Genomic DNA, 17,130 nt, shown 5'->3' on the forward strand with positions numbered 1-17,130 from the left:
CTTAATTGGCCCGCCCGCGTAAAATGGCAGTGCATAACCGATTGCGGGCGTCCATCGGCTCTGCGCCCACCACTGCCCAGCCCACCCGCCATAGGTAAGATTCTACCCATGGGCTTTCAGAAAGGTGTGTATGTGCCACATAACAGAATTGTTAGCAAAATTATAACCCATGGGACTAAAAGGACTTTGGAGCCTGGATGCAAAATTGGCTAAGGGATAGAACGGAGATACTATTGGGTGGGAGATTGTCACACTGGAGGCGACGTATAGACTAGGGTTCCCCATGGCTCTTTATTAGAACCACTGCTCTTTTTCATCTATATTAATAACCTGGACTCATATATACAGAACATAATTTCAAAATTTGCAGGTGACAAAAGGTCAGAAATGTTGTAAATGAGGAAGCTGGCAGTAATGGAGGTCAAGAGGACAAAGACTGGTGAAATAGGTAGACCCATGGTGAACGAAATTTAACACAGGAAAGTGTGAAGTGATACATTTGGTAGGAAGAAAGAGGAGAGGCAATATAAACTAAATCTTACCATTTGAAGGGGGGGTTGCAGGGACAGAGAATCCTGGACCTGAACTTTACCCTTGGCGGGCGCACGTGAGAAGCGGGTCCAGGAGTGGTCGAGAAACAGGCCCACGGTCGCGATCGGCCCACCACCGCGATTTCAAGCTGGCTGGCCGCCCAGCGTGAAACGCGTCTTCCCAATGGTCGGGAAGGGCTGGGCAGGGTCAGGGGCCTGTCGGGCGCTGGGTCCAATGGCGACACGGCGGGTGGTTTAAAATTGGCAGAGGCAGCTCCTTGAAGGCTGCCAGGGGACAATCTTAATCTGCGGTCTGGAGACTGGAGCTATGGCCTCAACAGCAGGTCAGGTGGATACACGGCCACCCACACCACCCCCCCCCCCCCCGGCCCATTTTTCGGACAAGTGCCTCACGGTCCTCCTGGAGGAGGTAGGGGTGTCAGGGATGGGAGGAGGTGGCTACCACCCCAGGCAAAAAGGTTGGGATGAGGTGGCAGCTGGGGTCAGCAACCATGAAGTTTGTGCGGCGCGCATGGGTGCGGTGCCACAAAAGGTTCAACGACCTGCTGCGCTTAGCAAGGGTGAGTACCATGTTGGCATTGATCAGTATGGTGAAGTGTTAAGGGCTGGCTGTCCCTCACCCCCCCACCCCCCACCACCCCCCCCCCCGTGGAGTTCAGGTGTGTTAGAGTCTGAGTGCCAACTGTCAATGACTCTGGAGCTGACCAAGGGGGTGAGTCCTGGCTGCTTGGACTGAGTGTCTTGTGGCTCGAGGGCCATGCCTTGGATGTGTCCTGCAAAGTGTTCCTCAGCTGGGGTTGGCTGGGCTGCAATGGTGCTGCAGGTAGAGAGTGGATCAATCAATGCTCCTCTGTCCTTTCAGGAGAAGACGAGCCATAACAACATAGAGAGGTCAGACGGAGGGCTCCCCCAAACCTTCTAATATTGACAAGGTTTGAACTGGACATCTTGGAGTTGGAAAGCCACCATCCACCTCCGGTCATGGATTGGCAAGGGTCTCTGATGAAAATAAAAGTCTGTGAACAGAAGTGGGAGTTTCGGATTGTGCAAAAGTTCTTATGTAGTCTCTCCATTGAAGGGAGGCTCAAAACTGGATTCCGCATTGATCGTTGAAAGACAATGGCACCATGATGCAGATCTCCACTGTCTCACCAGGGTGCCTGGCATGCAGAGTGACAGTGTGGTGACTAACTAATGACACATTATTGTTGCGCCTTAGTTTCATCAGCAAGCACTCGCTCGCAGGACCCCAAACAGCCACCCCTGATGCTGGAGGACTGCCAGACTTCAGCTGCGTCACACTCGCTCTCTGAAACTGGCACCGACATAGATACCAGCACCTCGGTGGGCATTAGATCGGCAGCTAGAATGTTGGTGCACAGCGACAAGAGCACTTCACACTCGCTTGAGGTGCAGGTGGAGGCAGAGAGTGCCCAGGATGCCGGCAGTTGGAGAGCACTGGAGACCAGGACGATGCTGAGTCGAAGGCAGATGATGAGCCCCTGGAGTTGTCCATTAGGCGGCAGATGCTGGATGTCCAGCGGGATGTGCCGGAGGATCTGGCGGAGATCGATGAGGATGTGCGTGCCATGATCTCTGCTGTGGAGGAGTCCATGTGGAGCATTAGCACTGCATTGACCCTCATGGTCGAGCGCACTGCCTCCTCCATTGAGAGAGTGGCGACTGTCATGGAGAGGCAGCTCCAGGGACAGGATCAGGGGTTCCTGGGATTATGCTCGGACCTGCAGTCCCTCACACAGACAATGACCTCAGGTGGTCAGTCCCAATGTTGGTGATGGATGAGGCACCCAGTATCCCAGCAAGGTGCCCATCCATCAGTGGTGAGCAGGGAGGTGCAGACCAACCTCACATTGACGCACCATCACCTCTCAGGGCGCTCTGGATGACGGCAGCAGCTCCTCCGCCTCCCTGCCCGTGACCTTGGCAACTGATGAGGCTGTGGTGACTGGGGAGATGCCAGCCCTGGCTCTGGCCGCTCCCTTCCAGGCGGGGCCATCATAGGCTTCACTGGCCAGAGGATGACCGCCAAGGTCATCAAGGCCAACAAGACAGCAGAGTCAGCAGGCTGGCTCCAATGGCGCTACCAGAGAAGAGGGGGCACCAAGATGCAGCACTCAAAAACATCATTTTAAGGCACCATGAGCAGAAGAGGGACTGTTTGCAAGTGATCTTCTGTCGTGTAATGTTTTGTTTATAAGTTTACTGGTGTAGCCTTGAACACCAGAGAAGGTAATGTTAATTTGTTTTGATTGTGAAAATGATATAAATTTTGCTTTTGTCTGAGTATACTGAGTATACTTCACCTTTTTTTTGGGTGCAGGATACACCAGTATTTAATGCTGGACATGAGTGGCTCTAAACTTTATTGCACAGAGTGGACTTTGGGTTCAAATGAAAGGGTCATTTCAGACATCGTGGAATGAGGTGGCAACCCTGGCATGAGGTGGAAGCAGATCTTTGGCAGCCTAGCTGAAGGTGTGTTGGATCAAGGTGCCCCTGGTGTCCCTGCCTCCCTGGAGGTTACAGAGTCTGCCTCCACGCCCTAAGCGTTCTCCTCACCATGTTCCTCTTCTGACTCACTACTAGATTCATCCTCTGTGGGCTCTGAAGCTGCCTCAAGATCCTCTTCTTCCAGTGGAACCCCCCTTGCCAGTGTCAGATTGTGGAGAGTGCAACATGCAACCACTATCAGTGACATATGCTCTGGGGGTATTGTAGTGTTCCCCCTGAACAGTCTAGGCATTGGAAGTGCATCTTCAGAAGACCTATGGTCCTCTTTATCACTGCCCTTGTGGAGGCATGACTCTGATTATAAGGTGCTCTGCCTCTGTTATTGGGTAGTGGAGAGGCTTCATTAGCCACCTTTCAAAAGACACGCCTTATCACCCAGAAGCCATCCATCCAGTCGGGCTGGAGCACTGAAGGGTCTCAGCACCTGGGAGTATCTCAGGATATTTGCATCATGGAAGTTGCCAGGGTACCTTGCACAGATTTGCAGAATATGCATCTTGTGGTCACAAACTATCTGGATGTTCATGGAGTGGAATCCCTTCCTGTTGACCAAGGCACCCGGCTGACCTGCTGGTGCATTGATGGCCACATGTGTGCAGCCTATTGAACCCTGGACGCAGGGGAGCCCAGCAATCGCAGCAAAGCCCCTGGCTCACTCAGCCTGGCTGGCCTCGTCCATATGGAAATGAATAAATGTCATTACCCACCTGAACAGAGCTTCTGTCACCAGCTTGGTGCAACTGTAGACATCTGATTGGAACACTCCACAAAGATCCCCCACTGACCCCTGGAAAGAGCCAGAGGCATAGAAGTTGAGGGCCACTGTGACCTTCAGAGCCACTGGCATGGGGTGTCCACCTACACAGTTGGAGGTGATCTCAGGCCCAATCATATGACAAATGAAGGTCACAGTCTCCCTGGAGAAGTGGAGCCTCCTTCAGCAGTGCACCTCGGATATAATGAGGTAGCTACATTGCTGCCTGTAAACCCTGGCAGCAGGATAGTGGTGACTTCTGTGGCCCCTTCTGACTTGGACTACCTGCTGGCCCTGTGTCCTTTATGCCTGCACCTCTCCTCCCACAGGTTGCCAGCTGGAAGCTGCACTGGGACAAGCTAGCCTCCTCTCCTTTCTGCCCCTCTCTTCCTCCAAGGGAGAGCACAGTCCCCACTATCAGGGTAACAGAAGGCTGTTTATATCAGGAAGGGTCCACATGGTCAAAATTCTCCGAGGGCCTCGGAGACACCAATGAGTCCTGAAATGAAGCTAAGACTGAAGCTCAGAACTGAGATGCAGCTGTCAAGTTCTAATAAACAACCAGCAGCAAACTATCTCCTAAACTCCTCACTACTCACACTGGCAATGCTGCTGACCCTCTTTATCCTGCCCTTGGATGTAGTTTTGCAAACAATGGGCTGGTCGCCCGCCCGTTTTCCCCTGCGACGAGTGTAAAATCACACCAGCAACGTCAAATTGGATCAACTGGATTCTTAATGGCCTTAAGTGGCCTTTTATTTGATGGCAGGTGTGGCTCCAACACCCGCGTGTGCCCACGGAGCTGAAGATTGTGCATGTGCAGGATGACATCGGGACACTCGCCCGACGTCATCTCACACGATTTGACGCCCGATCGGCACAGGCGCCGGCTCACCCGCGAGGCATAAAACTCGGCCCCTGGAGTTCTAGTTACGCACATTTTTGAAGACGGCTGCACAAGTTGAGAAAGCTGTCAAGAAAGGCATCTGAGACCCTTGACATTATTAATAGAGGAATAGAATATAAGAGCAAGGGAGTTACGCTACACTTTTGTAAAACATTGGCCGGAGCTCAGCCGACGCTTTGTGTTGAAACCTGGGCGTCACACTTTAGGAAAGGCGTTGAGGCCTTGGCATGGAGAAGGGGTTTAATGGCTGATCAGACTGGAGAAGCTGGGGTTATTCTTTTTAGAGCAGACAAAGACTTGAGGAAAGTTGGTAGAAGTGTTTCAAAACCATTTGGTTGGAGTTAATAAGGAGAAACTGTTTCCAGTATAGAAGTGTTGGTAACCAGAGGACTTAAATTTAAGCTGATTGGCATAAGAGATTGGCATGAGGGACCATTACTTTTCACAATGAATTGTGATCTGGAATACATTGCCTGAAAGGGCGGTGGAAGCAGTTTCAATAGTAACTTTGAAAAGGGAATCGAATATACACTTGAAGGGAAAGGGACATCGCATGGCTATGGGGAATGAAAGGGTAGGACTGGTTGGCTAGCTCTACCAAAGGGCTGGCACAGGCATGATAGACCAAATGGCCTCCTTCTGTGCTGTTACATTTTACAACTCGGTGAAGTTTTTTTTTTATGGTTACATTTGAGATAGGGAAGGAATAGCATTTCTAACTCTGAATGCATGATGCATGGAGCTGTTATTACTGAATAATAATTGCCTGCAAAACAAATTATATTTATACCCTCCTTCTTCAGGTACCATGCCCTAAGAGCACATTGGTGACCATGGGCTTCCATTGGATTGGTCCACGATTATGCTTGACAAAGTACTGCAGTGGTTTGCCGTTGCCTTTTGCAGTATGGCTGACCAGGAAACTCTCTCACTCTTCCCACCTGCCATCAGGCACATTGGAAGGATTTACAGGCTGATAATCAACCTGTTTTGCCATGTTATTAATATACCTTCTATGGCCATCAAGTCCTGAAGTGGGACTTGAACCCGGATATAAACCCTATTAATTTTTTCACATCATAAACGGCCCACCACACCTTCTGATGCTGTAATTACACTCTCCCACCAATGGTGGCATTCTGTCTCAGTTTTGCATCTTCCACCTCGATCTGGACCAGAAGGCAATTTGTCCTCCAATCAAGTTCAACTCCAACATCTCTGCTTCTCAAATTGCCATCAGTTTTGCTGTTTAACTACAAAAAAATAATCAAAATATTATAGCAATATCAGAATAACAAGTGTGATTTTGAAAGTTAAAAACTGTTGGAATTGAAATGAACAGTCATAAAGCAGAATTGATGGTTAAATGACTTGAAGCAATAAGAAAGAGTTTTCATTTTTTTTTTCTGCCAACATTACCCTTGGTCAAGTGTGCCTACCTCCAACAATAAAAATAAAAGACATGATTGAAAGTTGGCTTATTAATAAAGGCGAGTTAATGCTTTTTATACAGCAGAGGACTGTAACTTCTTAATCTCATTATTGACTGAATTTGAAAGCATTTAAAGGCATAGTTTCATGGTAGTCTTCTGGTTTGCTGAGTAGTATGGCTTAAACAACATCAGTCTTAAAAGCAGCCTATTAAAAAATAATAAAGTTTTTACTGATTAAATTCCCATCAATAGCAACTGTTGTACTGCACTTTAAAAATCCCAAAGTAGCCTCAAATACTGCACATGAACAAATTAAGTACTGAATCAAGTGTTGTTTTGCTGTAAAAATGCTAAAAGTTGCAAAGGACAGTTAAATGAAAAAGCATTTTCACCCAATAAATTCCATAGTTGCCTCAATTTTTCCTTTGGCTGCGTACAAGAAATGGCTAAATATATATTCTCTTCAGAATACTTCAGAGCTACTATCACTGATGGGTGTTGGACTTCCCATGATAGCTGAAAATCCAAAAGCAGAGAGTCACCCTGCACTCTTGCAAATAAAACTGTTATTTGCTAAGTTTTATGGCCTTGGAAAAAAATACTGGCCCAGAATTTGTTGCAAAATAAAATGAGTTTAATGCCACTCTGACCTGCTCTTGTATCCACAGCATTGGTGTGACTATACCTGTTGAGGTTCTGCTCAGTGGTAAACCTCAAGATGTTTGCGATGCGGCCTTGGCGATGATAATGCCATTGACTGTAGGGGGTAGTAGTTAGGCTCAGTTTAGTTGGAGATGGCTTTTGCCTGGTGCTTGTGTCTCGCAATTTTTACTTGGCGCTTAAGGCCCAAAGTTCAATGTTATCTGAGTCTTGATGCACATCGTGGGTTGTTTCATTGTCTAAGCAGTTGTGAATGGAGCTGGGTACTGTGCTGTCATCAACCAATGGTTCCACATTTTACTGTATGATATTTGAGCATAGAATATTGCTCTGAGTGATTCCTTCGGCAATGCTCTAGGCAGGGACGGTTGATCTCCTGCAATCATCTTCTGTTGTGCTACCTATGACTCCAGCCACTGGAGAACTTTTCTCCTGAGTCCTACTGACTTAGTTCAATCAGGACTCCTTGGGGTGCCACACTCAATTGAATAGTGCCTTGATGTCGAGGGAAATCATCCTTGCCTCACCCCTGCAATTCAATTCTCGTGTCTATGTTTAGACCGAGACTCTAAAGAGGCCTGGAATTCATTGGTGCTGTCAGAACACAAAACTGAGCATTTTTGAGCAGGTTATTGGTGAGTGAGTGCTGCTTGTTAGCACTGTTGACAACTCTTTTCATCACTTTGCTGATGATTGAAAGTAGGCCAATAAGGCATTATTTAATCGTGTTAGATTTGTCCTATTTTTTGTATATAGGACATACCACATTGTCAGGGTTATAGCTCTCCTAGAATAAAAGCTAGACCTGGAGCATAGGGCTTCAGAACTATAGCAGAGGTGTTGTCAGGGCCTGGAACCTTTGTGGCCAGTGCACCTAGCTGTTTCTTATTGCCACGTGGAGTGAATTGGCTGATGGCTTGCAGCTATGATGGTGGGGAAACAAGACCATGCTGAGAAGTCCCCATCTATTGACGCTTCTGGCTGAAGATGTCTTTTGTGTTTGTGAGCTAGGCTCCATTATTGTTCAGGGTGGAGATTTTGGTGGAGTGGCTTAATTCTATTAGTTGCTTAATTCTCCATCAACATTTATGACTGGATGTGACAGAGCTGCTGAGCATGAATCACGTTGTCCAGATTCTCTATTTCATTCTCTTTCCCATTTCTAATAAAAATACACTCATTGGATAATTATGCACATAGGCCAGAACAGCATGGATCATTACTTCACATTTATCAGAGTGAAATTTAATTTACCACTTTATACAGTTACTCTATACATTTTAAATATTATCTGTTTTATTGTATGAAATGCAGATAATGAAGATGCATCATACTTGCATAATATTAGTATTATTGACCCACAAAGTGATCAGCTATAAGAATTGATGGCATATGTATATATTTACTATCTTTACAAAACTATGCTCTGGTGCCAAACTGTATTTAAATGAACAGTTCAAAAAAGTTGCCTTTAGATCGGATGAGGGACAAGGCAATTAAATAGAAGATATTTTGCATATGATTCCCCTCTGCTACAAAGCTGCACAAATATTAACTGGAGATGTGCAGTGAATCATAGTGATATTTTAATATGCCTCTGCTTGACTGGTTCTGCTTGAGTTAGTATGATGTCGAATAGCTTTCCCATTACCCTGGAGACTAGAACTTTCCAAAAGGAAAACTTGATGCTTTATTTTATCCCTTTTTGTCACTACTTTTCAAAAGCTGCACATGCTCTCGCTACAAGTTTGAGATTTTATCCCCCATAATTTACCTTAAAGATAAACTTGCAACAAGCACCTTTTTGTGAATTGCATTGCAATTTTTGCCAAGTGTTAAGGTCCACTGGGCTGTATCTTCTGACCTTTGTGAATTAAAGATCAAGCATTATGACACTGAAGCACTTGGATTAGCTGCATAACTTACCATTGGATCATAATGTCACCCAGTGTCGATTTACTGTAAATCAACAGTCTCATGTATAATCAACCAACATAGATTTAACTAGTGCCATTAGCTCTCCAGAGAACATGAGGGTTTGGACAATAATTATAATCTAATAATTATATCTTTGCTTTCACGGTTTGTGTGATTTGCAGGTTATTGATTTAACACATGGGCAACTACCTCCTGCAAGTGAGGTAGAATCTGTGAAGAAAAGAAAATGTTAATCATTCAGGCTGATCTGTTCATCTGAACTGGGAAATATTACAAATGACCAGCTCATAAAGTGGAATGGTGTGGGCAAAGAAGGAGAGGGGAACATATACACAAAAATAATTAGGTGGAGAATAGGAGATGGTTAATTGACAGAAGTGATAATTGTCTAAGACAAAAGGAGGAACGATTAGAGAAATAAAAGACAGTATGAGACCCAGGCAATGCATGAATAGTTAAGTATAATAGCAACACGGGAACAGGACTAATTCATTCAGCTCCTTGAGACTTTCCTGCTATTTAATTAGCTCATAGCTGGTCTGTTGGAGGAGGGGAGTATGAAAGCCTGTCAAAGTAGAGCGGGGTCTATTGGCCAGGAGTCTAGAGAGAATAGGAGGCAGGTCAACGCCAGTGATGCAAATCACCAAGCCAGTGATCTGGAGAAAAGTAGGAGTATAATAAAGTTGAAGTTCAAATTATATGAATATGATGCCTGTGCCTCATTTTTTTGTCATCTAATTGCAGTTTGTGGGATCTTGCTGTATGTAATTTGGTTGCCACGTTTCTTGCATTATAACAGTGACAGCACTGTTAGAGGCACTTTGTTAGCTGTAAAAGACTTTGGCTGGATTTTTCGGCTCCATAATGACGGGACCTGCCACAGGAGATTCGGCAGCCCAGCCAAAATTTCATTGACTTTTGGCGGGACTGGACTATTCCAGCAGTGGGCAGAGCCAGAAAATCCCACAATTTGGGATATGCTGAGGTTGTGAGAGGTGTTACATATACACTAGTCCTTCCTTTATATCTGAAAGCAACTCTTAGCTTCTGTGTTGTGCATTTTTATATTTATGGGTCTTGTCTTTGATTTGTCCTCGTTCCAAATGTTGGCCACACCATAAACAACCCTTCTGCGCTGATTCATTGCTGCTCTTACTGCCTGTCCTATAGAGACGCCAGTCCACATTCTGATACTATCCATCTTGGGTCTTCCTTGTGGACATTTTCCAGGTGTTTTGCTTGCATTCCCTCTTTTTCCAAACACTCCCCTTCTGTTCGCATCATGTGTCCAAAATGTATGAGCTTCCTTGACATCACTGCCTGAAGCAAGTTCCTCTTAATGTCAGCTTTCTCGAGCACCCACTCATTTTTCTGCTTGGCCGCCCATGCCATATGTAATAGCTGTCTCAGTCCTTTCATTTCAAATGCTCTTAATCGAGCCTCAACACTCTTCTTGATGGCCCAGATTTCACAATCAAACATTGCCACCGGCCACACAAAGGTTTTCAGAAGATGAATTTTCATTGTAATTAAGATACTGTGGCTACTTCACACTCTTTCAAGTGAGTTCACAATGCCATACCCCTTGTTAGGTCTAGCCTGAGTTTCTTTGGTAGACTCCGCACCTTCTGTGATGAGTGACCAAAGATAATGGAAGGGATCACTGTTTTCAAGCTGAACTCCGTTAATCAGAATTTTACAGGTTTTTCCATCCACCGCAATCCCACATTTTGCCTTGTCATCATTGATCAGGAGACTGGAGATCTGGTTAACTTGATCAAGGCGACTCACCAGCTTCTGTAGCTCTGCCATTGAGTTAGCGAGCAGAATAACGTCAGCAGCATATCAAAGATTCAAAACTCGTCGCCTGCCAATCGGTATCCCATCTTTGACACTATCAAGTGTCTCTCTCACACCCATTTCTGCTAGGATGTTAATAAATCTACTTACGACACATGAGTAGTTTCCTTACTGTAACAAGGGTCAGGATCTTGGGGTCGTTGGGTGGACCCAGGAGCGGCCGGAAAATGGACCGCCGTATGCGATTGGCCCCCGGCCGCCATTTCATGCCGGCTGGCCAATTAACGGCCAACCAGTGTGAAACTCGGGCTGAAAGGCTCAGGACTGCTGGGGGGGTGGGGGGGGGGGTTGGGGGAGGGGGAGCACTGAAGTCTGCGCATGCGCGGGGGAGCACGCAATGAAAGCTCCCTGGAGGCAGAGAGCAGCCTCAGGGAGCTGACAAATTTTAAAATCAAAAATAAAGATTCGAAAAATCTGAAAAAATTGTCCCTGCTCAGGATTTACTCACCTGAACATATGCATAATAAAAATTATGTCAAGACATTTTAATTAAAAAAAAAAATTAATGTCAGAAGCTTCATCCCACCCATGGATGAAGTTTCCTCAAAAATGCGAAGGCCGCTTGGCCGATTTTTCCTGCCCGCCAAGCACATGGTTGGGTGACAGCGAAAATCTCTCTTAGCTAATAGTTAATAGGCCTCTTAATTGTCGGCGGGCGCGCTGCTGACTCTCGTGCACGCCTGGCAGTCGAAATATCGCGCAGGGGCGCGATGACGTCAGGATTTTTGGCCGACGTCTTGGTGCGCTATCTTATGTCCGACTGGACCAGGCGCTCACCCGCCCGCAGGATGTAAAATTCTGCCCAGCAACAGAGAGAGCAAAGGTGACCAACCTCCCGGATCAGAAGGTTAAGTTGCCTATGAGATAAAATTAGCTGTAACTTCAATGAAGCTGTGGCTCATTTTTATTTGTTATCTGCTGGCAAAACCCAGCTCCTGTTTTTCAAAAATCATGTTCCGAAATGTTATGCTTCTGCAGAGCCGCCAATACAACAATGTCGACATTTATTGGGAACGCGCAGGGTTGAAGCTGAGGCGTCAGAGGGGAGTGCTCAAACATCCAAGCAACCCGTCTGCCCAACCCTTCAAGCATCACCTGTCCCATGTGTGTCAGAGTCTGCAGATCACGCATTGGACTGATCGGCCATTTCAGAGCCCATCGAACTGGAATGTGGAAGCAAGTCATTCTCGATCCTGAGAGACTGCTTAAGTATAAAAGTAGACATTTTGTGCCAAGGACTTTCCATCACAGTTTTGGATATTTTCTCACAACATTCCCTGGAACAATAAAGGTTTACTTTACAAATTATATTACCACATCTGGATAACATAATAAGATAAGGTAATAACACAGTGCATAGATTTTCATGCATGTTTTGGAAAGATTGTGATTTGATGTAGCTGTAGAAATCTGCAATAAAATGGAATTACTTTGCAGAAATGCATTAAAACAGTATGCTTAGAGTACTGAGAGCACAAAGTTAATAATGTGTCTCTCTTGACTTCATATAGTGCAGGGTGTTCGTTTCATGGCAATAAATATCTAATTTGATTTGATCTATATATTGCATAATTCAGAAAAATAAAAACTGTAATATCACAGTCTAAGTCAAATGTTCCAGTGCACCATGGCTGCTACAGTTTCCTCATTACTATCTCAGTGATGTTAATGTTGCATCCATTGTGGTCATACTGTCTGCTGTACAAAAATATAATGGTAATAGAAAGAATGGTAAATATCTGACATTGAGTCTAAGGTGATGCACCAACGAATGCCATAAAGTCTACACCTGACAGGCATGGTGTCAGTGGAAGTGCAATCCAGGCTACTCTTACAAAATAATTTCCGAATATGCATTACAGTATGACTTATTAATGTTTACATAGAATTCTACGAAAAAATTGTGAATTGTCATGAGATTTTTAATGCTGGATTCTATTAAATATTTTGGGGTATATCAGTTTTTAATGCTTCTCCCATTCTGTATGTACATGATATATAGAATAAAAAAAATTATGATAGCAATATCATAAAAATCCAGGTAATGTTCGGCAAGAATGTTATGTTTGCTGCAGTTGATATTTTCCCTTTATAGCTTGGAGTCAGCTATGTAAAATGCAGCTTCTTGCCATCAATACTTGATATGTTACTGTAAAACAGCCAGTTGACTTAAGATACTCCGGGTATCATATGGCTTGATTTTAAAAATGAATCTTTTGATTCTTTGTGCAGATAATCTGATATTTATTGCAATGAGTTTCCAATCTATCTGTCCGTCACTCCAAACATATCTCCAGGGACACTTACAGGTCGCACTAAGGGGATGGTGCAGGTGAATGGGTGACAGAGTGCATGGGCAGAATCTTTGGCTCAGCGAGCAGGGGCAGGGCTCGCTCAGCGAGGTGTAAAATAACGCATGGTGATGTCGGGCGCGCGTCACACTGGGCGGGCCTTAATTGGCCCGCCCACGTAAAATGGCAGCGCCCAGCCAATCAGGGGCGCCAATTGGCACCACGCCCGCCCCGTGCTCACCCCCGCACAACCCTCCAGACGGGGAGAAAATTCTCCCCCACGTGTGTGCTGGTGGGGGTGTTTACCTCTCAAACCGAAGAACATTCCCCATAAGAAGCGTGGGTATTTTGTTCCTCATTTTCAATTTTGACTTCTTCCTTTGAGGCTGGCCATGATGTAGTTTAGCAAAAGATCACAGCAAATTGAAGGAAATTGAAATTCCTTCTACTGATTCGATTCAAATTCCTTTTTTTTTGCAAATATTTTCAGTTTATTCAGAACTTTTTCTTTGGCTTTCAGCTATTCTAAGTGTCTTAGGGATAGCTGTAAATTCAGCACGGGAAAGTGATTGGCAGAACAGAATTCCATTTACAATTGAGTCAAGAGCATTCACGCACTCACAATTTTCAAATGTTTTGCGGAATAAAATTCATTTTCTCTCTTTAGATGTGATTCCAGCTGTCAATCTCAAAGTCAGGTTCATACATAAATGGAGGACTTGCGAGTCACCAAATATTAAAATGGTTTCCTCTGAACCGTCAGACTTAGGCCTGACCTGAGGAACCAGCTGAGAAGTCATTTTCTAATTTAAGTGAATCCACTTTTTTTTCCCCACCCTATTTGTTCCGTTTAAATTGATTTAGATTTTGATATCTTTCCTCCCTCTTTAGTGCAGGTGCACCAGCATGGGTTATGACTGACAATCCTAAAAGCTGACCATGCGTTGGGCGAAGTGAGACAAACGTTCAGTTTTAGAAATTCAGGATTTGGGTCTAAATTTCAGATGTGTTTTCGTGACATGTCTGAACTTAGCTTTAATGCAGCTGAAGTGAGACACCCCTCTTCATTGTCACGGAAGAACTCCAAGATCAATTCATTCTGACTCTTTGCTCGGTTTATTACTATTTTGAGCCTGTCCTCCTAAAGACTGCACTTTGTATAATCCTTTCAAGGTAATATGCCTTATTACAAGTGAGACACAACAGCAGTGACCCGCAAATACTTCACAGTCTCAATCTGCCCAGAGGTCCAGGTCTCCTCTAGTTCTGCATCTTGCTTGGTAGGTGACCAGATAGATGGTACAGGTAAAGAAATTTTGCACCAAAGGCTATATAAGTATTATAGTGTATCATTGAGCTGTTCCATTTAGTGGTTTCTCATTTTGGGAGACTCAGGTGTGATTTTGGCAGGTCTTGCCGCTGAGAAGCTAATAACTTCCCACAGGAGGGGGAGAGAGAATCAAGGTGGGAAAACTCAAGGACGCCTAAAAGCAGGTGCAGGAATTGTGACGCGTCATTAACCCTCACACGTTGCTCCTGATGCAGTCAACACGCAAACTTTGTGCTGCCCGCTAATTTAACTGTTATTAGCGTGCAGCCTGGCACTAAATGAGTGTCTGCATAATTTAGCGGAAGGCCCAGGTTTGAAGGAGCCTAGTGCCACTACTTGAATCTAGCCGGCATCTCTTAAAATGAGGGAAGGGGGTGTGGAATGCATTCTGACTGAAAAGATGTGGGAACGGCTTGGAAAAACACAAGAAGACATTGACCAATGGTGCAACAGGGCAGGCAGCAGACACCATGGTTCTCAGTCGCTGCACTGGAGGCCTTAGGAGGCAGACAAGAGGAGAGAGGCTCTCTATCAATGTCAGCAGTGAGTCTCTGCTCTTGCCTTTGACATCAAGTCATTTGACCGAGTGTGGCATCAAGGAGCCCGAGCAAAACTGGAGTCAATGGGAATCAGGGAGTAAAGCCTCCACAGGTTGGAGTCATACCTAGCACAAAGGAAAATTGGTTGTGGCTGTTGGAGGTCAATCACCTCAGTCCCAGGACATCACTGCAGGGATTCCTCAGGGTAGTGTCCGAGGCCCAGCCATCTTCAGCTGCTTCATCAATGACCTTCCATCCATCATAACGTCAGAAATGGGGTTGTTTGCTGATGATTGCACAATGTTCAGCACCATTCATGACGCCTCAGATACTGAAGCAGACCATACCCATATCCAGCAAGACCTGGACAACATTCAGGCTTGGGCTGATAAGTGGCAAATACCATTCACGCCACACAAATGCCAGGCAATAGCCACTTCCAACAAAAGAGAATCCAACCATATCCCCTTCAGCTTCAATGGCATTATCATCACTGAACCCCCGGCCCCAATATCAACATCCTGGGTGTTGCCATTGACCTGAAACTGAACTGGACCAACCATACAAATACTGTGGCTACAAGAGCATGTCAGAGGCTGGGAATTCTGCGGAGAGTAACTTACCTCCTGACTCCCCAAAACCTGTCCATCATCTACAAGGCACAAGACAGGAGTGTGATGGAATAGTCCCTCTGAGTGGATGTTGAAGGTGGTGGATGGAATGTCAATCAAATGGGCTGCTTTGTCTTGGAAAGTGTTGAGATTCCTGAATGTTGTTGGAGCTGCACTTATCCAAGTAAGTTTTTTTTAAATTCATTCATGGAATGTGGGCAGCATTTATTGCCCCTCCCTAATTGCCCTTGAGAAGGTGGTGGTGGACTGTAGCGGTTTAAGAAGGCAGATCACCACCACCACCACCTCAAGGGCAATTAGGGTTGGTCAAGAAACTAAACACCCATCAGGACAAAATAGCCCACTTGACTGGCACCCCATCCATCACATTCAACATCCACTCACTCCACCTCCAACACTCAGTGGCAGCAGTGTGTACTATCAACAAGATGCTCTGCAGCAACTCTCTGAGGCTCCTTTGACAGCACATTCCAAACTCACGATCTCTACCAGCTAGAAGGGCAAGGACAGCAGATACATGGTACACCACCACCTGAAAGTTTCCCTCCAAGCCACGCACCATCCTGACTTGGAACTATATCGCTGTTCCTTCACTGTTGCTGGGTAAGAATCCTGAAACTCCCTCCCTAACAGCATTGTGGATACACCGACACTATATAGACTGCAATGGTTCAAGAAGGCAGCTCACCACCACCTTCTCAAAGGCAATTAGGGATGGACAATAAAGGTACTGGCCTAACCAGCGATGCCAACATCGCATGAAAGCATAAAACAAAAGTTAGCAATCACAGTCAATGCGAGCAGGGATACAGACTCTTGCAACCATGTTCAGAAGAAAGCGATCTGAGCAGGATCATTGATGTCAGGGCAAAGTCCTTCAGCACGTGCCACACATTCGCTGTAAGACTTCAGCAACTTTAGATAACAATGCACACTGCCAAACAGTTCTACAAACTCAGCAACAGCTGGCAGGGTTCAATCAAGGACCGACCTGAAAATTGTTGATTGTGCCATTAAATGGCACTGGGAAGTCCTTCCTATTGCTGAAAGTATGTTTAACTGTGTTGGGGTTAAGCGAGGACATTAGCTAGAAAATGGCACTGCCGGCGTCAAATCTCTGTTGCATGCTCAATGCCATCACGATCTGCCTATTTCAGTTCAGGTGCATGCGCCATGCACCAGCGCTGACATCCTCGCCAAAATGGGGTCTGGTGCAGCCGACACTGGAGGTGCATGACTCTGCTGTGGATACCATTTTATAACCAAAACGATACCATAGCCGTGAAAAAAAAAAGTGCAAATGCAACTGAGTTTTGTTGCAAAAGAGCCTGTTTTACAGCTGATGGCTGGGCGATAATGGTTAGAGGTTAGTTAGTACATGCTTGGGAAGAGAGGAGGAAGCCATTTTTAACTTGAAGAATAGAAATGAAGCTTTTTCTGCAGATTGATGCTGTATTTGTTCTCCTCTGATTAGAATTAAGGTGCTTTGATTTAGTGTTATAGGGGAAGCACTTCATTATTCATTGCTTCGAAGCGATAGATACTAAGTGTGAAGCCACAGTGCATAGCAATGTTATCTGTTACTTAGACTTGTCAAGCATCTCCAATCAAGCAGCATGTGAGGCCTGATCATTTTCATTGGTTTATTATTTTTCTGCTTGATGACAATTGAGATCTACAACTTATTAGGGAATCAGACTAAA

Source organism: Carcharodon carcharias, chromosome 25 (assembly GCF_017639515.1).
Source record: "Carcharodon carcharias isolate sCarCar2 chromosome 25, sCarCar2.pri, whole genome shotgun sequence".
NCBI classification, from domain to species: domain Eukaryota; kingdom Metazoa; phylum Chordata; class Chondrichthyes; order Lamniformes; family Lamnidae; genus Carcharodon; species Carcharodon carcharias.